Source organism: Lissotriton helveticus, chromosome 7 (assembly GCF_964261635.1).
Source record: "Lissotriton helveticus chromosome 7, aLisHel1.1, whole genome shotgun sequence".
Lineage (NCBI taxonomy): Eukaryota > Metazoa > Chordata > Amphibia > Caudata > Salamandridae > Lissotriton > Lissotriton helveticus.
The window spans coordinates 729,666,133-729,692,558 of NC_136068.1; positions in this window are offsets into that span (position 1 = coordinate 729,666,133).

Here is a 26,426-nt window from a genome sequence, read left to right on the forward strand (position 1 = left end):
TACAATTTATTAATAATGTTTGCAGGTATTCATGTTTTTAACGAAAGTGCTGTTGATAGTTTTTTAGGGGGGTACCTTATTTGAATACAGCAGGGCGGGGCACGTTTTTCCGGTAAACGGCAGTTGGCGATATCTTCCGGCAAGTTCTACAGGTGAGTGCAATGTTTGTGTGATGTTGATCTAATAATGTTTTTGTTTCTGATCAAATGTTTTTCTTTCTTTTGTTTCTGACCTAATTTTTGTTATCTTTCTACTTTTCAGGTATTCACTGACCGTGTCGTGTTTGTGTATCGTCCGTGACATTTCTAGACTTCCCCGTCCGTGCTGCTGTGAAATACAGGTAGGTGTGCTTTTTCCCTAACTTTATTGTTATCCAATTGGTATTGTGCTTGGTTTTTGTTTCTCTTTAATTTTAACTTGAACATTTTTTGTAAATATATAGCTTATTGTTTATTCTATTTATTATTGGCTGTTTTTGCAAAAGGGCTGTTTGTGTTCTTTGGGGCGAAGGTACCGCATTTGAATACGTCAGGGTGGGGCACGTTTTTCATTTAATTAGCGGTAAGCGCCATCTTTACGAGAGTTCGGAGCTTAAGGTAAGTGCTGTTTTTTAAGACTGTTTTATTTCGAAAAGGGAGAAAGGCGGTCTGGCTCTGCCTGACCTAATGTACTATGCGTGGGCATTTCAAATGACACATTCGAGGATGCTTTTAAAAACCCCAACAAACCTTTTGAATGGATAAATGTACAAAGCCATGTTAATCGGAGCAAATTTACCATTAGACGGATTCATGTCCAAATTTGCCAGTCAGAAATTCTTTAAAAAAATCAAACTTAAAATTCTCCAATCATTGTGTAAGACATGGCTCAGTATAAGGAAGAAACTTGGGCTATCATACTACTCTAACTTTGCCCCAATCTGGGATTCTCCCGGGCTCCCACTATACATGAGAGATAGTCTGTCAGTTGTACTTGAACAAGCAGGGATTATAAGATGGGGACAGCTAGTAAACGATGGATTTCTAATCACATGGGACGAGCTAAAAGACCAAGTCGGCCCCAGACTGTCTAGATTTAAATATATGCAGCTAGATAGCTGGATAAGGGCCCAGGGAAAAAAAGACAATAATCTGGGGAAAGTAAGCCCCTTAGAACAACAACTAGTGGAGAAACCAATTGGGAAAAGAGAGGTAGCATTTTGGTACTGGCAACTGCTTGAAGAAATTGACGGAGAATTCTCTCTCCCAGACCAATTGTGGGGGGCAGTAATGGGTGTTCACAATGAGGAGACGTGGCAAACCTCCTTTTCACTTTTGTATAAGATTGTTAAACCCTCGTGGTTAAGAAGAAACCACCTTTTTACTGTACATTGTGCATACATTACGCCACTTAAACTTTCCAAATTTCTTCCGGATAAAAAATGCAATAAATGCAATGCAACAGCAGTATCAGATGTACATATGTTTTTCGAATGCCCTGATATAAGGCGGTTTTGGTCAGAAGTCGAGGATACTTTAAATTCCATTATGAATACACTACTCTCAATCACACTACCACTTATCATTTTTGGTTTGGACATCAACATCACAGGGAAAGCAAGGTCATTTCTTTTCTATGCTATCTTGCTGGCTAGAAGGCAAATATGTATACAATGGTTGGAGAAAGCTGCTCCTTTGCACTCTGCATGGCTTACATCATTATATGAAACATCTAAATCAGACCTTAATAGATCAGGCAGTAGGCGTAATTTGACATTTTGGGAACTGCTCATCGATTGGAGATAGTATCCGGGGTTTTTTTTTTTTTTTTTTTTTTTTTTTTCCCGGGTCCTATGATTATGCCGATAATACTCCCTGGACAGGACATAGCCTCGTTTTGACATTGGTCCTACTGGTGGTAATGCACCTAGATGGAGTCACTTGACTGCCTCGTATTCTGTTGGGTTCAATCTCCCACCCATTACATGCTCGAGTCCAGGCAATCGGTTGAGGGGACTTCTGAGAGGTCTCTAGGGAAGGACTCGCTAGGTGGTTGGTATCTTCCCAAACGGAGGTAATGGCAAATGAGGACAAAAAAAAAAAAAAAAAAAAAACTGTAAAAAAAAAAAAAGAAAAAAAAAAAAAAGACTGTTTTATTGAATTTGTCACTATTCGATGTATTTGGTGGTTGTTTTTCCTTTATAGGTAACTTCAGAAGCGTTGTTCAATGGGACATCCAGGTAAGTGTGATTTTTGCCTACCTTATCTGTTATCCGATTCCTATTGTGCTTGTTTTTGGTTTGTATTGACTTTTTACCTTGACAATTTATTGCACATGTACAGTTTAGTGTTTATTACATTGATTATTTCCGGTTTTTAGCGAAAGTGCTGTTCGTTTGCTTTTGGGGGAATGTACCACATTTCAATACCTCCGGGTGGGCCACGGTTTTGAATTAATTAGAGGTAACAGCCATCTTTCGGAGAGTTCGGACCTTACAGTAAGTGCTGTTTGATAAGAATGTTTTCTCAATTCTTTAACAACTTTTGATGTTTTGGAAATTATAACAGTAGTAGGTGCTCTGTTTGCCAAGTTTCACCCATCTTATTTTTTGTGCTCCGCAACTATATTTTCGTGGCATCTCCATGGAAATCATCCTATGTTAAATGCTATTTTAATGTGCTTTTTCGTTGGTTTTACAGATCGATCGCAGCTCGTGTCATCTCTGTGCAGTCTCTACGTGTAGTTTGGTAAGACATTTTGTGTTTAGTCCTCTTCGAATGTATTGCTTTGTTTGTTTGCCAGTTTCTTTTCCAGGTCTTCACAGGCTCGTGTCTTCTCGTTGCCCGAGTCAGGTAAGCTATCTTGTCTTTTGGCCTCTTGTAATGTATTTTTATTTTATGTTTGTTTTACAGGTCGTCCCCGGCTCCTGTGTGTATCGTGTTGTCACGGTGCAACCACTAATGTTTGCGCGTGCATACTTTACTTTGTGACTCCTCTAATGTACTTTTTTTTTCTTTTGCAGGTCCATCTCGGGTCGTGGCGTCTCCATGGAAAACATCCTATGTTAAATGCTCTTTTAATATGCTTTGGCGTTTGTTTTACAGATTGATTGCAGCTCGTGTCGTCTCTGTGCAGTCTCTGCGTGTAGTCTGGTAAGACATTATGGGCCCCATTAGGATGACGGGCGAACATTGTCCACCCGCCACCCTATCGTAGAACGGGACCGCACACCATAAGGGCGGGGGTCCCGTGGGGGGAATTAGGAGGTGCCCGCCACAGTGGCGCCACAATGCTAAAAATGCTTTTTTTGCATTTGCATACCGCGCGGTGCCTGCCGCTTTGTATATGCAAATGTGGGGTACCCCCCCCAGTCCTCCCCATCTCTGCCTACACCAGGGGCGCCCGCAGGGGGCCCCCCGCAGCAAACACCGCCTGCCTTTCCGTGGCAGCATTGCCGCCGCGGAAAGGCACCTATGTCTCAGCATCGTAATATGGCTGGCGGTGTCCATTGGACACCACCACCATATTATTCCCTTTCCGCAGCGGTCGCAAGGCGACCGGGGCGGATAAGCGGCGGACTGTCTTTCCGTCCGCCGCGGTCCCCCTGCCATACTAATATGGCGGGGGGGAATCCGGGTAAGGGTGTCGGGCGGATTGCCTCCGCCAGGCCGGCGGTGGCCACCACCAGCCTGGCGGAGGCAATCCGCCCGACATCATAATGGGCCCCTTTGTGTTTAGTCCTCTTCTAATGTATTGCTTTGTTTGCCATGTAGTACACAAGTTGTGTCCAGCTCTTGTCCGGTTAGTGTTGTCTCTCTACAGCGCCTGGTGCTTGCGCGTGTTACGTAGTGTTTGCAACAACTTTAAGGTTTGTTTTGTTTTCTTTTGAAGGTGGTCCCTCTGCTCATGTAAAGTATTTGTATGTTGGTTTTCCCGCTCTTCTCAGGCTCGTGTCGCCTTTGTCACCTCTTTACAGGCTCGTGTCCATCTCTTGTCTCCTGGGTACAGCGGATGCTGTTTGCCAGAGTCAGGTAAGCCATCTTGTGTTTTTGCCTACTCTGATGTATTTTTAAGTTTGCTTTATACGTCTATCCAATATCGTGTACTCTCTGTGCAGCAAAGTGTTTGAGGTAAGCAATCTTGTGTGTTTGTTTTACTTTTGTCGGATTTAATTTAACAGGACAATTTTTTTTTTACAGGCAGACAACTTGGAGCCACGTCGCTTTCAACCTAACACCATGCTTTGTTATTCAAGTTAGGCAGAAGTCGCACATCCCCACTAACGATTCTAACAAGTCACAACCTGTACAATCCTTTCATTCTTAAGGACAGCCTCCTATCTACAATTAACATGCGGCTAGACAGCGACATCCTCACGAACAATTACATACACTTCGTACCTAGACATCCCTTTCATTGTTGCAAGGAAGCACCGCACCCCAACATTAACATACGGCTACACAACATCTCACCTACATGCTGTTCTTCAACACTGAGTGTTGCCCTCCTTTGTTATTTAATTTAAGTAACTGCCATTTTTTTGCTTTCACAGTATTTAAACGAGTAAAGCAACCGTCGGAAACATTTCTTGAAGCGACACCGCCCGGTATACTTTGAGACAGCGGACCTATGCCTGTTACCCCAAGCAGTAAGTAACTTAGTGCATATCAAAATAAAATAGGCTCTCGCATCAGCGTGTTTGCATTTCTTTGTACTTTTAGCTTTGCTTTCTGTACTTGAAACAATTTTTTAACTTTGCTTTGTTTACCATGCTTTACGTGCACGGTGAATTACATAACATAATTGTATAGCAAATAGTGTAAATTACTTTCAAAACACGTTTACCAGCATGCAACTGTTTTAATTTCTCGGAAAAAAAAATCTACATCTGTTCCTGTTTTTGAAAAAAGGATACAATGTATCTGGAAACTAGTTTAACAATTTCTATAGCGGTAACAATGTACTTTTTGGGCGAATGTGTCGCATTTAGATGGTTTAATTTTACAAATTGTACTCGTGTTCAGTTTACAGATGAAATTATTTACATCTGTGTTTCTGAGTTTTTGCTTTTCACGGAAAAAAAGCACTTGTAGGATAGCTATTTACGAGCGCAAGTTTCTATGTTTTTGCCCATTGCTTTTAATTAACTTTTGCTGTCTATTTTACACTTCATTTTCACTACTCCTTACAGAGTTCTTGTAGTTACATTACTTTCATTTTGCCATTTACGTGTGCAGTCGTGAATGGGTTCGTAACTGTTACACAAATTAGCAGCCTTTTTATACGGGCAAAAGTGTTGTCATGGGTGGGGGGGTGTTAATCTAATACCATTGCTTCTTTCCAAAATTATATATTATGTTCCCCAAGCATTCACTATATATTTGAAATTTCTTCGCAAAGATTACCTTAAGCTGCTCTTATATAATTAATATATACTTTGCCTACTTGCATTTACTTTGCCATCTTACATGCGACACTCGCTCATTTTATAGTACGTAGTCTTTAAATGTTGCATATAACATTTAGAGAGTCTTAAGCATGCCTTCTTAAAGTACTTTTCGTTCCTTATTGTAAATTTGTTGAAATTGCCTCACAAACAAGCTGTGCCGTGATGCGGAGTAATAGAAGGCTAGGCTAGTGTAAAATACGTGTAAACAATTATTCACTGTAATGTAATGCTCAAAGGTAGAAAAAACATTTTGTTGCTGCTGCACCAAATTAGATACATCGTGCGCAACAAAATTTAAAAACATTTGTTTTCAAATTAGTTGACATAAATAATCTGTTACCTACATTCTACTCCACAGCACCCCACAGCACCCCCACCCTAGTCACAGACAAGCTGTGCCATAATGCGGGGTAATGGCAGGCTGGGCTGTTCCTGTTTTCATTTAAAATTATACAATGTATTTGGGAACTAGTTTACCAATTTCCATAGCGGTAACAAAGTATATTTTAGAATGTGGCGCATTTAGATAGCTACCTTTTACACATTTTTCGCTCATGTTCAGTTTACAGACGAAACAAAAGTGTCGTCATGGAGGGGGGGGTGTTAATCTAATACCATTGCTTCTTTTCAAAAGTATATATTATGTTCCCCAAGCATTTACTATATATTTGAAATGTATTCGCAAACACTACCTTAAGCTGCTCTTATATAATTAAGATATACTTTGCCTACTTGCATTTACTTTGCCATCTTACATGCGACACTCGCTCATTTTATAGTACGTAGTCTTTAAATTATAATTTTGTTGCATATAACATTTAGAGAGTCTTAAGCATGCCTTCTTAAAGTACTTTTCGTTCCTTATTGTAAATTTTTTGAAATTGCCTCACAAACAAGCTGTGCCATGATGCGGAGTAATAGAAGGCTATGCTAGTGTAAAATACGTGTAAACAATTGTTGACTGTAATGTAATGCTCAAAGGTAGAAAAAAACATTTTGTTGCGCGCGCTGCAGCACCAATTTAGATACATTGTGCGCAACAAAATGTAAAAACATTTGTTTTCACATTAGTTGACGTAAATAATCTGTTAGCTCCATTCTACTCCACAGCACCCCACAGCACCCCCACCCTAGTCACAGACAAGCTGTGCCATAATGCGGGGTAATGGCAGGCAGGGCTGCTCCTGTTTTCGTTTAAAATGATACAATGTATTTGGGGACTAGTTTACCAATTTCCATAGCGGTAACAAAGTATATTTGAGAATGTGGCACATTCAGATAGCTACCTTTTACACATTTTTCGCTCATATTCAGTTTACAGACGAAATAATTGATATCTGTGTAAATATGCAGTCTTAAGCATGCCTTCTTAATGTACTTTTCGTTCTAGTTTTTAATTCGTTTGCAATGTCGTCACAGACAAGCTGTGTCATAATGCGGGATAATGGCAGTCTGGGCTGCTCCTTTTTTTGTTTAAAATGATGCAATGTATTTGGGAACTAGTTTAACAATTTCCATAGCGGTAACCAAATATATTTGAGAATGTTGCGCATTTAGATAGCTTCCTTTTACAAATGTTTCTCTTATGTTTAATTTACAGACGAAAACGTTGATATCGGTGTAAATATGTTGTGTTTCTTTGCTGGCACTTTTCACACAGAATAATTTTTTAGCATCGCTATTTACGCGTGCAGATTTCTATGCTTTTTACATGCACATACCAAGCAGTAAGGTGACGCGGGGAATTGGCACAGTGAGGTCATGTGAAATATGGAAGTAACACAGGGAGTAAATTCCCCCCACCCAAAAAAAGGAACTATTAGTTTTGCGCGATGCAATGCAAAATGCAATGTGCTGCCCACAACAAAATTCAGTTTGCTTTTTTTTTAAGTTACTTTCCGTAAATATTCCATTTTTGTATATTTCACAACTCCAGCACGTTAGCTGCTAAGGTTCAAGGGCTTAGCTACGGTTGGCTTTCCGCAGTATCCATAATCAATGTATTATTTTATTTGCTTGCACTCGTAATCTTTTTCTAACACTCTTATTTACTTACACAGGAAAAAAAACTGCAGCCATTCGGTACAACAGCACCATCTACTATACATCTTTAAAGTTCGTTAATAGAACACGGTACGTTCATAATTAAAAATGATTGTTTAAGTTGATGCCTTCTTTCTTGTGTTACTTACTGTGTAAGGTAAGTCTGTACTATGCATCCTTTACTGCATACATTGTACTACACGCTGTACACAACACACACATGCTCTTTACACACACAATCTACACACAAGCTCTTTACACACGCTCTCTCGACACATGCTCTCTCTACACACATTCTCTCTACACACGCTCTCTCTACACACGCTCTCTCTACACATGCTCTCTCTACACACGCTTTCTCTACACACGCTCTCTCTACACATGCTCTCTCTACACATGCTCTCTCTACACACGCTCTCTCTACACACGCTCTCTCTACACATGCTCTCTCTACACACACGCCCTCTACACACACGCCCTCTACACACACACGCCCTCTACACACACACCCTCTACACACACGCCCTCTACACACACGCTCTCCACATGCACTCTATACACGCACTCTCCACACACTCTATACATGCACTCTATACACACACTCTGTAATACACAGACACTTGAATGCATGCTCTCTAAGACATGCTCTCTAAGACACTCTCTCTAAGACACGCTCTGTTATACATTCTTTGTATTACGCTCTCTGTATTATGCTCTCTGTCTTACACTCTCTGTATTACGCTCTTTGTATTACGCTCTTTGTATTACGCTCTCTGTATTACGCTCTCTGTATTACGCTCTCTGTATTACACTCTCTGTATTACGCTCTCTGTATTACACTCTCTGTATTACGCTCTCTGTATTACACTGTCTGTATCATACTCGAAAGCGTGGTGCAGAGAGCGTGGTGCAGAGAGCGTGGTGCAGAGAGCGTGGTGCAGAGAGCGTGGTGCAGAAAGCGTGGTGCACTATAAGTTGACAATAGCTGATGATGAGAAAGTGAGTGCAGGTGAGAACCAATCTGCAAACTCCAATTGGGTTACTTACGTGAAGCACTGTCAACTTTTTCACAACTTTTTACTTTCTATATCTATATTGTCACACTAATAATACACCTTTATACCTCGACTAATACTCTATAACACACAATTTTACTACATATTCTTTACATACACTCTTTACACACACTTTTTACATCCACTTTTTACATCCACTCTTTCAACACATGCACTCTATAGATGCACTCTCTACACATGCATACACACAATCTCTGCACATGCACTCTCTACACATGCACTATTTACACATGCACTCAATACACACACTCTCTACACACGCCTTCTCCACATGCACTCTTTACACATGCACTGTTTATACAGGCAATATCTACATACACACTGTACACACACACACTCTCTACACACACTCTACACACACTCTCTATACTCGCACTCTCTCTCTGCACGTGCGCTTTCTACACATGCACTATTTACACATGCACTCTTTACACACACACTCTCTACACACGCATTCTACACACGCACTCTTTACACATGCACTGTTTATACACACACACTGTACACACACACTCTAACACACACAGACACTTTAATACATGCTCTCTAAGACACGCTGTGTAAGACGCTGTCTAAAACACGCTCTCTAAGACACGCTCTGTTACACATGCTCTCTGTATTACGCTCTCTGTATAACGCTCTCTGTATTACGCTCTCTGTATTACGCTCTCTGCACCACGCTCTCTGTACCACGCTCTCTATACCACACTGTGTACTACGCTCTCTGTATTACACTCTCTATACCACACTCCCTATATTACGCTCTCTGTATTACACTTTTTTTTTTTTTTTTTTTTTTTTTTAGAATTTTTTATTTGACAAGCAGGGCAAGGAGATCAACGAATACATTTTTAACAAAACATATAATATATAATCAAATACCGGTACAGATCTGAATACAAATAAAATAACGCCAGACTCTTTGCATTGCACATCCTTCAAATATAGTCATAAAACAGAGCAAAAAAAACAACAAAAAAATAAAATAAAATAAATAAAAACGAATGGAGAAATTATGTATATTCCTGGATCCATAATGACAAGTTGGAAAAACACAGATATATATTCCCTAAGGCCTACTATTGTTACTGTCTTCTGTAGTCATGTACTATTCTAAAAAAGTGCCCCACATTTTAACAAATTTTCCGGTTGCTTTTATTCCTCTGTTCCTTGCAATTGAACCCTCCATGGTATAGATCTCATTAACTAACGCCCACCATTCCATTGTATGAGGAGGGTTTGGGGAGATCCAAGCTCTCGCAATGATCAATCGAGCGCAGGTCAGAAGTATATTTAACAAATCTATGTTGGTAGTGCTAGATGGGTATATTGCAAGTAAAATTGAGGTAGCTGATAATGCAGAGCTGATCACTTTTTGCTTATATAAAATATTTTCTATTACAGACCAATACCCTGTTAATACCGGACAAGTATAGATCATATGTACAATATCTGCGGCTACCAGCCCACACTTAGGGCATTTAGTACGGTCACTGCTCAGAGTATTTTGTGCCCATTTGGAGATTCTTAGAGGTGTATAATATAGATAAGATATTGTTCTATAGGATTGAAGCATTAAACTAGATGAGTGAGTTACTCTGTTGATGTTTACTAAAGCGTTTGAGATATTCTGAGCTGTCACATTAAGCCCTAATATGGAGGTCCATTTTATCGCTAATCGAGGAGTTTCATCCATCTTGTTTTGATTTAAACACTTATAACCCATACTAATTAGTGATTTTCGATTTGTTGAGTAAAAACAGCTCCATATATCTGAGCTACTTACAGATATCAAGTTCATCTTACGGATTAAATAGTCCCTTATTTGAATGTACTTGAAGCGCATAGTTTCCGGTAATTTGAACAAAAGTTTCAAAGTTTCAAATTGTAGGAAGCCACTTGAACCATATAAGTCTCCCAATTTTAGAATACCGTATTTAGCCCAATCTCGTCCCGTATTATCACAAAAAATTCCTGGGAGTCCAGGATCACCCCAAAGTAACAAATCAATGTGGAAAAAAGAAGTTTCACAATTTATCATAATCATATTCCAGATACGTACTGCGTCCCGTGCAGTCTTGAATTTTACACGTTTAAAATAATTGGGGTCCTGCACTTTTGCCAAAAATTGTTTTGCCTCTCTACCAAGCATAAATTGATGAAAGAAAAATTGATTATAGCTAGTAAACAGACTACGAAGCCGGTTCAAAAAGGAAGCAAAAAAGTAGGCTCTGAAATCAGGGAAATTAAGACCTCCTTTTTCCAATGGTAATTTCAGAATTGCCATCGATCTTCGAGGCTTCTTATAGCCCCACAGAAAGCTATTAATAATACTGTCCAACTTTTTAAAAAATAAATTATTAACGCGCAGAGGAATACAACGGAAAAGATATAAGAATTTAGGCAGGACATTCATTTTAATCAAATTCATTCGTCCCAGCAAGTTAAGCGGGATCTTATGCCACTTTTTTAAAAGAACTGCCACTTCTTTCAATAAAGGTTCATAGTTTAACGAATTTATATCGGAGATCTTTGAAGAAATTTTAACCCCTAAGTAAAGCGCAGCCAGGGAATGTCCTGGAATTTGGGGAACAGACTGATAATTCATTATAACCTGCGTTTTATTTATATTAAGTTTGTAACCTGCGATGTCCCCAAAATTGTTGGCTTCTTCTAAGATCCCTATTAGTGCTTCTGCCACATTGGTAGTATAAATGGCTAAGTCATCGGCATAAGCAGTGATTTTCAAGATTTTATCTTCACGATGTATAGGTTTTATTTTGACTTGCTCTTGAAGGGCATTGATAAACGGCTCCATGGAAAGAGCGAAGAGTAGGGGTGACAGAGGACACCCCTGCTGTGTCCCCCGTAAGATTGAAAATTTAGGTGAAACAGCCCCTGCATATCTGATCTTGGCATTAGGATCTTTATACAAAGCTTGTATACTTCTTAAAAAGCGACCTTTAAAGCCATATTGTTTCATCACCCCCCATAAGTAGTCCCACCCCACTCGGTCAAACGCCTTCTCTGCGTCTAAAAGTATCATCCCGAGTGGGGTGTGGTTAGTTGCTGCAACATCAAAAGCGGTGATCGCCATGTTAACATGGGCAGTAGTGTCCCTCCCTGCTACGAAACCATGTTGTTGCTCATTTACCAACAACGGCATATGTGGGGCCATGCGAAGAGCCAATATCTTGGAGTATGCTTTAGCGTCTGCGTTAATCAATGATATAGGACGATAAGAGCCGCATTCCGTTGGTGATTTTTTTTTTTTAAGAAAAAACATAATTTTAGCTGTATTCCATGATTCTGGTACCTGCCCAGTAACACCAATTAAATTAATAACTAAACATAAAAGTGGTAAGATTTCGTCTGCGCACATTTTATATAATTCTATGGGGAGAGTGTCCTCACCAGCAGCTTTATTAGATGGGAGAGAAGTGACAGCATAATGTAGTTCCTTTAACGTAACTTCTTCCTCGAGCCTATTAACACATTCCTGGTCTAAGTATTCACAAACTGGGAGATTTTATTAATATACATTTGTGTCTGCCTTTCTGTACAGCTACCCTCTGGAGTATATAGGTTTTTATAGTAGGTTACAAACTGATCCATTATTTGTACTGGCTGATTATATGATATATTATTAGGGCCTTTTATGGATTTAACTAATGTTGTAGCTCGGTCATCTGCCACCTTGTAAGCCAGGGCCTTTCCTACCTTATCCCCACATTCATATTGTGCCAATTTATATTTAAGTAACTTTCGGCAATTATTTTCCCTTAAAGCACGTTTAAGGATCGAACGTGCAGTCACTAATTTGGTTTCTAATTGTTCAATATCATCCGCCCCCAAACCACCAGCTCTCAAATTGTCAGCTAATTGTTTTTCCAGCTGCATAATACCATTTGTAACAATCTTGTCCTTTTTCCTTTGTTCTGCATTTTGTTTATATACATACTGTTGCACGTGGCCCCTGATGGAGGCTTTACAAGCATCCCACACTGATAAAAGTGATGTACTTCCTAGATTAATTTCAATAAACTCTTTGATATGCGCCTTCAGTGTTTCAACATAGACTACGTCTGCCAATATATATCTAGGAAAGGTAAACAATCTAACTTCCGGATCCTTTTGTATTATACTAAATGACAATAAAATTGGGTTGTGGTCCGACGAGACCTTTGGAAAGATCTCCATACGTCCAACCTCAATTACCTCGTCTGATGCCCACGCCAAATCTATTTGTGAATACAGTTTGTGGGGTGAGGAGTAGAAGGTATAGCCAGGTTGGTCTGGATGCAGGTTCCTCCATACATCTTTTACATTGTGTATCCGAGCTAGTTCTAATATCGCCGCCCTAGTTTTACGCATACGTCTGAATAGGCCTCTCTTAGTCACATCCTGTTCATAGTTTAACACGCAGTTATAGTCCCCCATCATAATAAGTTCCCCCTCCCATGAGAGCAATTCAATATTTAACCAATCAAAAATGCGCGGATCATCAGTATTTGGCCCATATATAGCACAAAAAACAAATTTACGGTTCTCGACCTGTCTTTGCGTAATGGCCCACCGGCCTCCATTGTCCGGGGCAGTTCTAATCACTACCCCCATGATTGCTTTTTTTTCAAAATTGCGACTCCTCTAATTGGAGCATTGAAAGTAGTACACACCACCACTTCATATCCCAGTTGGCTCAGTATTTTTTTGTCTTTAAAACAAATATGCGTTTCTGATAACATAATTAAATGTGGATCATACATTTTAAGTTCCTCATACACCATACGCCTTTTGTTCTTGTTATTCAAGCCCGAAACATTCCAAGCTAAGCACCTAAATTGCAACATTATACATTTTTAATAAGGAAAAGCGTTCTGTACCTCTCATTATTTGCCTTAACATTACCTGTCTACAATTTCTAACGTTAACCACCTTAAACCCTGCCTTGTCCTTTTCTTTTTCTCCCCCCTCTCCATCCACCCCCCCCACCCTTGCCTCCCTTCCATCTCACTGGGTCCCTCCCCCCTGTACCTACCCGGAAGCCCCCCTCTATCTTCTGCTGCCATTAGAAGGGCAGCCACCCTGAGAGAATTCCACAGGAACCTGAGCCCTCTATATTGCCAACATATAGAATGACCATCAGCCAAAAAGTGAAATACAAAAAAGAAGAAAAAAATAACCCTAATGAGTTATAGACAACATTAATACCCATGCTAAATTATCTTTCTTTTTTCTTTCTTTTTCTCTTCTCTCTCTCTTTCTTTTTTTCCCTTTCTTTTATTCTCTATTCCCCCCTTTCTCCCTTTCCTTTATGCCCCTTTCTCTCTTTTTTTTTTCTTCCTCCTTCTTTCCCCCTCTTTTCCCTTCTTCTTCTTCCTCTTTTCTTTTTCTTCCCAATCTTTTCTTCTTCCTTCCCTTTTTCTTTTCTTTTCTTCCCTTTGCCTCATTTCATTCTAATACATTTGCTTTTAGTTAAGTTTTTAAATCCATTTTTGATAGAAAATGCTCTGCCTCTTTGACATCATGGAAGAAGTAACTGTGTCCAGATTTAATAACTTTGAGGCGAGCAGGTTCTTGTAGATAGGCCATTGCTCCGTGGGACTTGAAGGGATCGATCAGTTTACGTAGTCCCCATCTTTTGTCCATAGTGACCTTGCTAAGGTCGGACTTAACAAAAAAGGTTATATTATCAATTGTAACTGGAGTATTTGGCCTAGCTTTCATTGAGACTGCTTGTCGCAGCAGATAGTTCCCAAAATAGATTAAGAAGGGCCGTGGATACTTACTCTCTTGGGTTCTAGGGGTAATAGGTAATCTATGTACCCGCTGGAGCTGTGAGTCCCAGTCCCAATCACCCAAGTCCGGGAAAGCTTTCTGTAAAATCTTTACCATGTAGGCCCTTGCATCAGCTCCCTCAGATCCCTCGGGTATCCCAAAGAGTCTCAAGTTCTGCCGCCTCTGTTGATTTTCCAGATCCTCAACCTTATTCTGCAGTGCCCCTATTTCCTCATTATGGCGATCAGATGAAGTAGAAGTAGTAGCAAGGGTTTCCTCCACTTCCACAACTCTTTGTTGTAGTTCCTCAATTTCTTTTGTCACGCCACTTAGTTTATTAGTAACTTCCTGGAGGGAGCTGTGCATTTTAGTGTTATCTTCTCTTAGTTGTCGGAAGTTCTCTTGTACCTCTTGGCGATGATCCATTAATGTTTTTAGGATTAAATCCAAAGATGAAGTATTGACGTTAGCATCAGCATTGGTATGGACCGGAGCCGGTGAAGAGGAGATGGAGGAAATGGAGATAATAGGTGTTATTGGTGTTATTGTTGAGCCACAGTGTGGGGTAGTAGCTGTGATAAGTTTGTCCTTCTGAGAATCCCCAGCAATAACAGTGGCAGTGTTGTCAGTCCTGGTGGTACCGTTAGGTAGTATGTTTAAAGAAGCAGACAGATCAATTGTGAAAGGCGACCTTGGCAATTCAGATTCTCTGTTTACTTCCACATTAGATAAAGTGTCATTTTTGGCCGGAGTAGCTTGTGGGTTTATTAATTTGGCTCCTGGGCTCACCCCTACCATAGAACTCCCTTCTGATAGACTTGGCGTAAGGTTTTTGGCCTCTCTTTTTTGAGCCTGAAACCACTTGCCGAGTGGACTCTGATCTGTAAGCAGTTTCCCTCCGCTAATAGTTGGTATCAGTGTATTCAATAAAGTTGCAGGGGTCATATTTCTCCCCCCTTCTTAGCTTTATTTTTTGTCTTCCCCCTTTTCCTTAACCCCTTCGATGCTCATGACGGAACGGTTCCGTCATGAGCTACGGTTGAGCTGTGCTCATGACGGAACCGTTCCGTCATGACCACGCCCGTTTCTATTAGGGCCCAGCACCGGAGGGGGAAACGCGGTCGCACGGAAAAGGTTAAAGCTGAGGATCTGATAGCCTTTAACTGTGCAGAGGTATATTCTATGTCCGCACCTGAATCTTCACCGCTCCCAATATCACCAGTTTCAACCAGCTCCTCGTATTCTGCATCGTCAGAATTAACCTCTAGATGTATCTCGCTATTAACCTCATTTATACCATTTACATCAGTGATATTACGGAGGCCAAAGTTTTTCTCGCCAGCTTCAGATTTATCTAAAACTTGTAAGAGTTGGGGGGGCTTTAAGTGAGGTTCAGTTACAGCATCTGCAGTACCTATGGTAGAGATAGTAGAGATAGTAGGAATAGGAATAGTAGGAATATCAGTCATAATGATTTCACTGTGCTCAGTCTTATTTGCGCGGTCCACCTTATCAGTAACACTCTTGCCCGCCATATCTAGCGCCCCCTTACAATCTTTAACTAAGTTTCCCATAGATTGTTCAGAGTCATTATCGTTTATTCCTTCGTTTTTATCCTTTCCTTTGTCCTTGTTTTTAGCAGCAGTAACAGCAAGAGTGTTAACTTTGTTAGGGGTTTTCCCAGGAAACTGAATAACTTGCTGTTTACCAGCTTGTTTGTCCACCTAGCATCCTTGCTACCACTGCCGGTGAGATTGGTTTAAATACTGGAGTAACCCCTTCCTCAAGACCCTCTTCCATGGGAGTGCCTCTGGTTGCTTTATTCTTGATATATTTAGGAGCCATTGGCGCAATAGTTTGGCAATAGTTTGGCACCGTTTACAGTAATGCCAGGTATATCCAAGCCCCTAGACTGAGGCTAAAACCGATAAAGGGGGGTTAGTATAGTATTTGACTCCTATTTTTTTTCCCCCTTCTCTCTCCCTCCTAGCTGCCAGTGCCAGCAGGCAAAACAAAGCCTGGAAACCGACTCCTTACAGTAACGAGGTCTCTTTAATAACCCAGTAGTCTCTCAAGCAGTCCGAGACACAGTACTTTAAGTACTTTAAGAAGTCTTTTTAAAAAAAAATAAAAAAAAATAAAAAAAAATTATTTTCGCAAAACTTTGCAAAAGTTACCTCCGTAGGCTACTAGCGAGGCTCCCAAGACATCAGAACGAGGGCTCCACACGGACACCACCCCTCCACCGCCTTCGCCTTCACCACGGTCGTTTCCGCTGCCTTACCGCTTCTGCAGTTTCTCCTCTCCCCGGCACAGCCTGATCACTCCTCCCCTTCGCTCTACCTGCACCTTCAGCACACCTCGGGTTCCGCTGCCGCTCACTCCCAGTGTGTCCTGTGACCAGCCGTGTGCCTCCGCAGACCGCAGAGCCCAGACTCCAAACCAGAAGGGCAGACGACAGGCAAGGAGATGACTCGCAGGTACGTTTCTGCTGATTAAGTTGATTCTGTCAGACTGTCGAAGAATCACTGTGCAGTGCGATGCTGCGCCGATAATAAAATGCGCAATGACTGCTTGTCACTGAGGGTCAGAGGGTCAGAGGGTCTTGTAGCCATAAACGCCGTGAACAGCCCCCACAGCGTTTCAAAAGATAACAAACTTTCTCTGCACCTTCTCTGCACCTTTAGCTCGACGGTCCGCTCATTTTTACAAAATGTAAAAGCTCATCGAGTATTTTCAGTACTTTCAGGTTCGAGGGTCAGGGGCTCACTGTGGAGCGTTCTCTCCGTGGCGTCTTCACTCCGCCATCTTGCTTCCGCTTCCGAACTTGTACCGCACTGTTTATACACACAATCTCTACACACACACTGTACACACACACTCTAACACACACAGACACTTTAATACATGCTCTCTAAGACAAGCTGTGTAAGACGCTGTCTAAAACACGCTCCCTAAGACACGCTCTGTTACACATGCTCTCTGTATTACGCTCTCTGTATAACGCTCTCTGTATTACGCTCTCTGTATTACGCTCTCTGCACCACGCTCTCTGTACCACGCTCTCTATGCCACACTGTGTACTACGCTCTCTGTATTACACTCTCTATACCACACTCCCTATATTACGCTCTCTGTATTACACTTTCTATACGACACGCGCTGTATTACACTCTCTATACTACACTCTGTATGAAGCTCTCTATACCACACTCTGTATTACGCTCTCTGTATTACACTCTCTTTACCACACTCTCTGTATTACGCTCTCTGTATTACACTTTCTATACAACACACTCTATTCCACACTCTTTGTATTACGCTCTCTGTATTACACTCTCTGTAGCACGCAGAGAGCTTGGTGCAGAGAGCGTGGTGCAGAGAGCATGGTGCAGAGAGCGTGGTGAACTATAAGTTGACAATAGCTGATGATGAGAAAGTGAGTGCAGGTGAGAACCAAAATTGGGTTACTTACGTGAGGCACTGTCAACATTTTTACAACTTTTTACTTTCTATATCTATATTGTCAAACTAATAATACACCTTTATAACTCGACTAATACTCTATAACACACACTTTTACTACATATTCTTTACATACACTCTTTACACACACTTTTTACATCCACTTTTTACATCCACTCTTTCAACACATGCACTCTATAGATGCACTCTCTACACATAGATACACACACACTCTCTACACATGCATTCTTTACACATCCACTCTCTACACATGCACTATTTACACATGCACTCTACACACGCATTCTGTACATATGTACTCTTTACACACATACTCTTTACACACGCACTCTTTACACACGCAATCTCTACACATGTACTCTCTACATGTATACAAACAGCCAAAAATATCATTCAGATATATAAAAAAAGCGCTTTTTGTAATAAAGAACAGCCATCAACATCCTTTGCTAATACTCTTAGTACTAGAACATATCCAAATACACCTTTCACTCCTACAACAACACCTACAAAACTGTCTATAATGAATAACAGTAACTTAAGTACACCAGAATATACTAGTACACCACAGAATAGTACTACTACTAACACATATGCAAGTATAGTTAAGAGAACACTTAAGCACAATAGCATAAATATAAATTGTAAACAACATACAACATCAAAAAGTAATTTACATACCAACACATATACAGATAATAGCCATCATACATATATACCTATTACTGGAAGTAATACAATAATAGTTCCAGAAAGTATGCCCAAGAGCATGTTACCCAAAAGTCTAACAAACACAGACAATATCGATATAGATGCTAATATTTTAGCACAAGCTCCACATCAAACACATACTATAAATGTCACACAAAAACAGCAAGAAGAGACAAATATTGAAAGCACATCACAAAATTCACAATCTCTAACAAGTAGTATATTTGCTATTCTCTATAACTACTGTAAACCTGCATCTACTTGGAATAGTTTAGATTTGCATTGTATTATGGATCTTGGAGATGCTTTATATACAGAAATGAACTCACTTAATAAAAATAATTGTAAACCACAACAAGATTCACCAAATTACATAAGTTACAAATGCATAATATATTCTATTAAGCTCAAAAAATGCTTTACAAGCAAAGGAACTGAAAAAGAACAAATTATGAATGCCAAATGTATATCAACATTAACTTCAGCAATTAATGTAGAAACTGGTGTATTAATCTGTATAGAAAAATATGCAATTTCAGTATTTAAAACTATCCATGCATACTTTATATTTGATTCAAATAGCCAAGATGAAAAAGCAATACCTCATCCTAATGGAACATGTATTGCTATTCAAATTGAATGTATTGATGGACTTATAAAATACATCAGAAAGTTAGCTGATAAAGAAAAACTAGCTCATTCACGGAGTATTACTTTACAATTAACTCCAGTGAAAATAATCACAATTAACAAAGCATCACTTAAGTCAACACTAAAAAACCACAGCAAAGGTAGAATGAAGTCTATAAAAAACATATATGTCCATACAATAAACCTATCTGCAAATGCATGAACACATATGCCAACAACAAACGTACAAGTAGAAGATGCAGTTACAAACACAGTAAACAGCAATAGCCTAGCAAATGAAGAACTTTTGGCACCACACAGTAATTTTACTTCTAACATAACTAATAGCAATACCAATAAACTAACAGGCACATTTACACCTGATGCTGAATTACAAACACAGACAAGTAGGGTACAAGTTCAGCAATATAACAGTAACAGAAAAAGAAAGCGTATGCAAGAACAAGAAAATACACATAACACTGATACTAATATAAGGATACAAACAACAACTGACATAATTAGCAGCTTTCATGCCCAAATAACATATGGTCCAGAATATGCTTGCACAATTTGCAATCAATTATGGCATAAACAAAATTTACTAAAAACACACAATATTAGAAAAAAAGCAAAATTCATAGCATGTAACATTAGTAAATTCCAAACAGATGAGATATGTAAAACATGTTACACCTATATTACTAAGAACAAAATACCACCTTGTTCTTTTTATAATGGGATGACATTTCCTAATATCCCAGCAGCCTTACACTTGCATAATTTAGAAGAAAGATTAGTAGCACCAAGAATCCCTTTTTTACAAATTCGAACACTCCCACGTGGATTCCAAAAATCTCTCTCAGGTGCAGTAGTTAATGTACCTGCAGATGTTATGACAACTGCTACTGTTTTACCGAGGCAAATAAATGATAACATGACAATTCCCATTAAATTAAAAAGAAAATTAAGTTATAAATCTTATACCCATTTGGAAAATGTTAGACCAAATAAAGTAAAACATTCTGCTCTATATTTAGCAACTACTAGCAGTATGTTCAAAGAATATGGAGTCACCATTAATCCGGATTGGGAATATACACCACCGTATCTACCACCTTGTAATGACACTTCTGATACAAACAATACATCAGAATCTGAAGAGAACATTGCAGCAGGGAATTTAGATACTATGTTAACTAATGAAACAATAACTACAGAAAACAAAAATATTTAAATTTTAGCACCTGCAGAACATAACACACCAAGAGGTCTATATGAAGATATAGATTCTGAATATTTAGCTTTCCCTACAATATTTTGTGGGAAGCGAAGACCAACTAATAAAGAAAGGCATGTACCAGTACATTACAGCACAATATGTCAATGGGAATTAAGAAGTAATGATCAAAGAGTAGCAAAGTCTATAACCAATGTTTTCTTTAAATTGTCAAAATAAACAAAATACATAGCAAAATATACATCTCACTTAGAAAATACTTTAATAATGGGAAAATTATAACTGCAAAAGACATTAAAGAAACATTAAATAGTATTCTGCAATTTAATGAGGGGTACAAAATACTAAAAACTATACGTAGTTCACCATCATATTGGGAGCATTGCAAAAAAGACCTATTTGCTATGATTAGACAATTAGGAATCCCAACTTTTTTTTTAACTTCATCAGCTGCAGAAACAAAATGGTATCATTTAAATAACATATTATTACGTAGTGAAAAAAAGAAAGAATGTACAAAAGAAGAATTTGAGAACATGTCATGGGAAGCTAAATGCACATTAATACAACAAAATCCAATAACATGTGCAAGACAGTTTGACTTCCAAGTTAGAAAACTATTTAATTGTATTTTATGACATGAAAGTAACCCAATTGACAAAATTATAGATTACTTTTATAGAGTAGAATTCCAACAACGGGGATCACCACATATAATACTCCACAATATGAAACTTCTGAACTCAATGACGTTATTACTTTTATAAATAAGTATGTAACATGTGCAAAGACACAAGATCCAAATATAGAGTCTTTAATACCCCTCCAAAGGCACGGGCATACAAAAAATTGCCGTATCAAACATAAAAGAACATGCAAATATCAGTACCCAAAATATCCAATGCCAGAAACTTATATATTAGAACAATTAGAACTAGACAAAACTAATCAAGAACTCCTTCAGCAAATTGAACTAATACATCTAACTATGAACACACAAGACTTCCAAAGTTATACTTTTAATCAGTTTTTAGATTCAATGCAACTAGATTTAGAACAATATATTTTATGTATACAGTCTATGATATGATGATGATGAGTTTTGATCTTCCACTCCTCATTAACCACATGAAAACCGGCTCCCCGAATGACCACTTTCCTGCTAAAATGATGGCCCCTTTGATTTCCATCTTGGGACCCTCTATTCAGTCAGTTATGAATATCTCACTGGCCAAGGGACAAGTCCCAAGGGAATGGAAGATAGCGGTAGTAAACCCTATAAGGAAAAAAGCGGCCTCCCCCTGGACAGATCTTTCCAACCTCAGGCCCATCTCCCTCCTACCCTACATCGGTAAGATGACAGAGAAGCACATGAATACCCACCTATCAAATCACCTCGAAGCAGCAGAAGGCCTGGACCCTTCTCAATCTGGGTTCAGGCCAAACCACAGCACCGAATCGGCCCTACTAGAAGTGACCAATAACATCAGGATGACACTGGATAGTGGGGGGTCTACGATTCTGGTGCTGTTGGATTTGTCTGCTGCTTTCGACACGGTGTCTCACAAAGTGCTTCTCGACCGTCTGAGGGATGTAGGGCTGGGAGGTGTAGCCTTGTCTTGGGTGGAAAGTTTCCTCTCCTGCCGCTCTCAAGAAGTCAGGCTGGGCTCCCACAAATCCATCTCTAGGGAGCTCACCAGGGGTGTGCCACAGGGCTCATGCCTTAGCCCCACATTATTTAATGTGTATGTGGCCCCCCCTGGCCGACTTAGTGAGACCCTATGGGTTTACCCCGATATCTTACGCTGATGACACCCAGCTTCTGTTCCCATTTAAAACATTTACACCTGCCCTGCAAAAATCTTTTGCAGAAGGCATGAGGGCCGTGTCAAGATGGATGGCCGAGAACTGCCTACAATGCAACGTGGGCAAAACGGAAGTTTTATTGTTCGGGGAGGCGGCGACACTGTTGTCTGGGGAGTGGTGGCCCACAGAATTAGGATCAGTTCCCGTCCCGAAGCAGACGGTCAAAAACTTGGGGGTGTTATTCAATCAAGCCTTGACTTTTAAACATCATGTCAACCAAGTTGCGGGCACTTGCTTCAGGGCCATTGGACTATTGAAAAGGGTGTTCCCCTATATACCTGATAGTCACAGGAAAACCCTAGTCCAGGCACTAGTGATCAGTAGATTGGACTACTGCAATGGCCTTATTTTGTCAACTAATGAAGACCAATTAAACAAACTGCAAGTAGTCCAAAACACGGCGGCGAGACTAGTTCTCAATGTTCCATCTAGAACTCCCTCCCGACCTCTACTAGCTAAACTCCACTGGCTGCCAGTGCGGCAACGCACGAAGTTTAAAATTCTGTGTACCATTCAAAAATGTCTGATAGGAAAGGGCCCTAAATATTTGACTAAAGCCTTTCAACCCTATGTTCCAGGTAGATCCTTGCGATCAAGCAATCTCCATTTACTACAGGTTCCTAAAATAAAAAAATCTCGTCAGGGAGGTCGTGCTTTGGCACATACAGGACCTGCTCTCTGGAACTCCCTTCCCCCCAAACTTAAACTCATTACCAACCATTTATCCTTTCGTAAAACCCTCAAGACTCACCTTTTTACTACTAGTTAATCAGTTCATGCCTCGCTACCTCTCTAAGGGGCTAGGCACGGTATAAATCTCCTTTAACCAGCATAAGCGCGGAGATACACCTTCGGGGATTTATTCAGGCGCTATAAAAGCACATAAATGAATGCTTTATTAATAACTACAATACTACAATTTTACAAGCATGGCAAGCAAATATAGATATACAATACATCTTAGATGGATATGCATGTGCCGTATATATAGTTTCATATATTAGTAAATCTCAATGTGGGATGAGCAGAATAATTGCAGAAGCTGTAAAAGAAGTATATCACAATCCCAGTATAAAAGATCAACTTAAGCATATAGGTAACAAATTCTTAAACTGTACAGAAATAAGTGCACAAGAAGCAGCCTATCTTATACTTCAAATTCCCTTACGAAAAAGTTCTAGATCTTTTGTATTCATGAATTCAAGCCCACAAGAAAAGCGTAATACTTATTAAAAGACAAGAGACTATTAATTTATTGCCAGATAATTCTAATAAAATACAAATTGAAAATATTATAGTAAAGTACAGCAAATGGCCTGAAGAATTAGAAACATGTACATTAGCAGACTATGCATCTATGTATGATGAAAAAAAATAGAAAAGGAAAAAAAGAAACAGACCATGAGAATTTTCTCACTGAAAATACCTTTTATAGCTCGGATGAGGAAGAACTTGAGATTAATTTACGAGAAGAAATATTAGAAACAGACTATATAAAACGCAAAAAAACAAAAATAATTAGCTATTGCAGATTTAACAAAAAAATGACGCAGACAATTATTATAGATAATTAATATTAATAATGCTTTTTTACCCGTGGAGAGTAGAAAATTTAATAATTGGTCATAAAGAAACATATTATGAACGGTATCTGGAAATTAAAAGCACAGTTGACTTTTATCATAATAAATATAATAAAACGCTAAAAAGCTATGAGAATGAAAACAGTACATTAGAACAATTAGTTATACCCCCAACAGATATAGAGACAGATGACAACATGTGTCCAGAAGTTCCAGTTAATGAACAACTATTATATGACTTATCATTTGATTTATTAGAAAAACAAAGGTCCTAAACTTTTTCAATGCAATTATGAGCAATAAACACAGGCTTAGATAATAACTATGGGCCAGATGTAGGTGGGAGATTTTGGCCATTTACCGGCCGGTAACGGCCGAATTCGGCCGTTACCGACCGGTAAATGGCCATGGAGATGTAGGGGGATAAAAAACAGGCATTTTCGGTAATTTTACCGATTCGGTAATTTTACCGAATCAGTAAAATTACAGAATCGGTAAAATTACCGATTCTGTATATTTTACCGAATCGGTAAATATACCGGTCGGTAAAATTACCGAAAATGCATTTTTGGTATGTAGGTGCCAAGTTTCACATTGACACAGGGCTTTAAAAATCGGTATTTTACCATGCAATACAATTGCATGGTAAAATACCGATTCAGGTGTACATGCACATCTGTGCATGTACACCTGTGCCATGTGGCACACATACATGCCCTAAGGGGCACACAAGCCTAAAACAGGGGTGCCAGAGGGTGTCAAAGTGACACCCCCTGCACCCTTGCAAAATTCGGTATTTATCGATTCGGTAAATACCGAATCGGTATTTGATATTGAATCCTATGGGCTTCAAGGCCCATAGGATTCAATATCAAATACTGATTCGGTATTTACCGAATCGGTAAATACCGAATTTTAGCGAATCGGTAAAATTTACCGAATTTGTACCTACATTAGAAATACCTACTCTTAATTACCGAATCGGTAAAATTCGGTAATTAGGAGTCGGTATTTCTGATTTTGCTACATCTGGCCCTATGTCTCTTTTTCTCCAATGTCCAGCCGGACAGAGGAATATTTATTTCCAAAATAAAAAGAAGAAGATTCACGGTTACGTGAGACACAACACAGAACAATTACAGTTGTTACAACCACCACATTTCGGACAGACCCCATACAGTATCAGTACCTTGTGCTCCATCCTTGTGCTTCATCTGCCTCTACTCTTGATACTGTATGGGGTCTGTCCCCCACTGTTGGTCATTCGAAATGTGGTGGTTGTAACAACTGTAATTTGACAATTGAAGGAAAAAGTTTCACATTTAACAACATTACTGTGCAAAGTCATTCTTTTTTGAATTGTAATACATCAAACGTGATATACCTGATCCAATGCCCTTGTCTGAAAGTATATATAGGGCAAACAACTCAAAAGGTTAAGACCCGAATTGGACAACATAGGAGCCGCATTCGATGCGGGACCTTGAACGCACCACTGGTTGACCACTATGCAGCTTCCAAACACACTGAAGATGACTTAAAGTGGACAGTTCTCAAAGTATTGAAACTACCACCCAGAGGTGGTAATATGGGACAATTGTTGAACAAAAAGGAGCTCAAATTAATTATCCAATTCAACTCCATACAGGATGGACTCAACAGATCAGAAGATTGGACCAATCTGTTGTAAACCCATCCCACCGCGACTTCCTCCGACTTCCGGTACCCTGACTTTTGACTTTTTCAAATCCACCCTGTAAAGACACAGACAGCAATGGTGCTTGAAACCAGACAATCTGTACGTAAACCATAATGGGTCCTAACTGTTGTACATTATGATCAGCTTTGCCTCTACCAATTAACTATACAATACAATGGAAGTTTCTTGCTTTAGGACAAGTGTTGTGACCTATGGTAAATGCCTCACTTCGAGCACCCCCTCACTCACTCTAGCATGTCCGCCGGTTTTCTTCACCTCTTTCACCATTCCAAAATGGCGCCCATGGTTCTGGTGACCAGTGGAAATCCGGGGGTAGTCCCCTGTTTGTTTTCATTAACTTCACAGTGCATGCCAAAAGGCTTCCTCCTGCAGAGCCCCGCGCTACTAGCTATCAGGCTATACTGGACGGGACTCCCAACGCCCGACTCCGAGATTCTATCAAGGTAAGATTGTTTTTGGTCTACTCCTTTGTCCATCATTAGCGTGACACCGGACTGATCCCCCTGTCTAATTTTCACAGGATCCGCTGGAACCGGACTGCATCACCTCGCAGCCGCCCCATGCTCATAGTCGTCCAGGCTCACAAAATCAAAAACGCACCTGGCCCTCTGTCACTGTGCCTAGGTAATTTTCCTCGCCGCATGCCGCTCACTGTCTTCACTCACAATGGTTAAGTTTCCATTAAAGGACTGCCTTATTCCCACAGGCTGCCGCATTTCGGTCAGGAACGCTCCCCAGACGTCCTGCCACACCGCCCACCACCTCACAGAAGCCTCATCAGGCACTCTGTTCATATGTTCAGGTAACCCCCTTGCCCCGTTCCAGGCCTGCAATCTGTACAGTGTTTTTGACCCTTTTTGAAGTG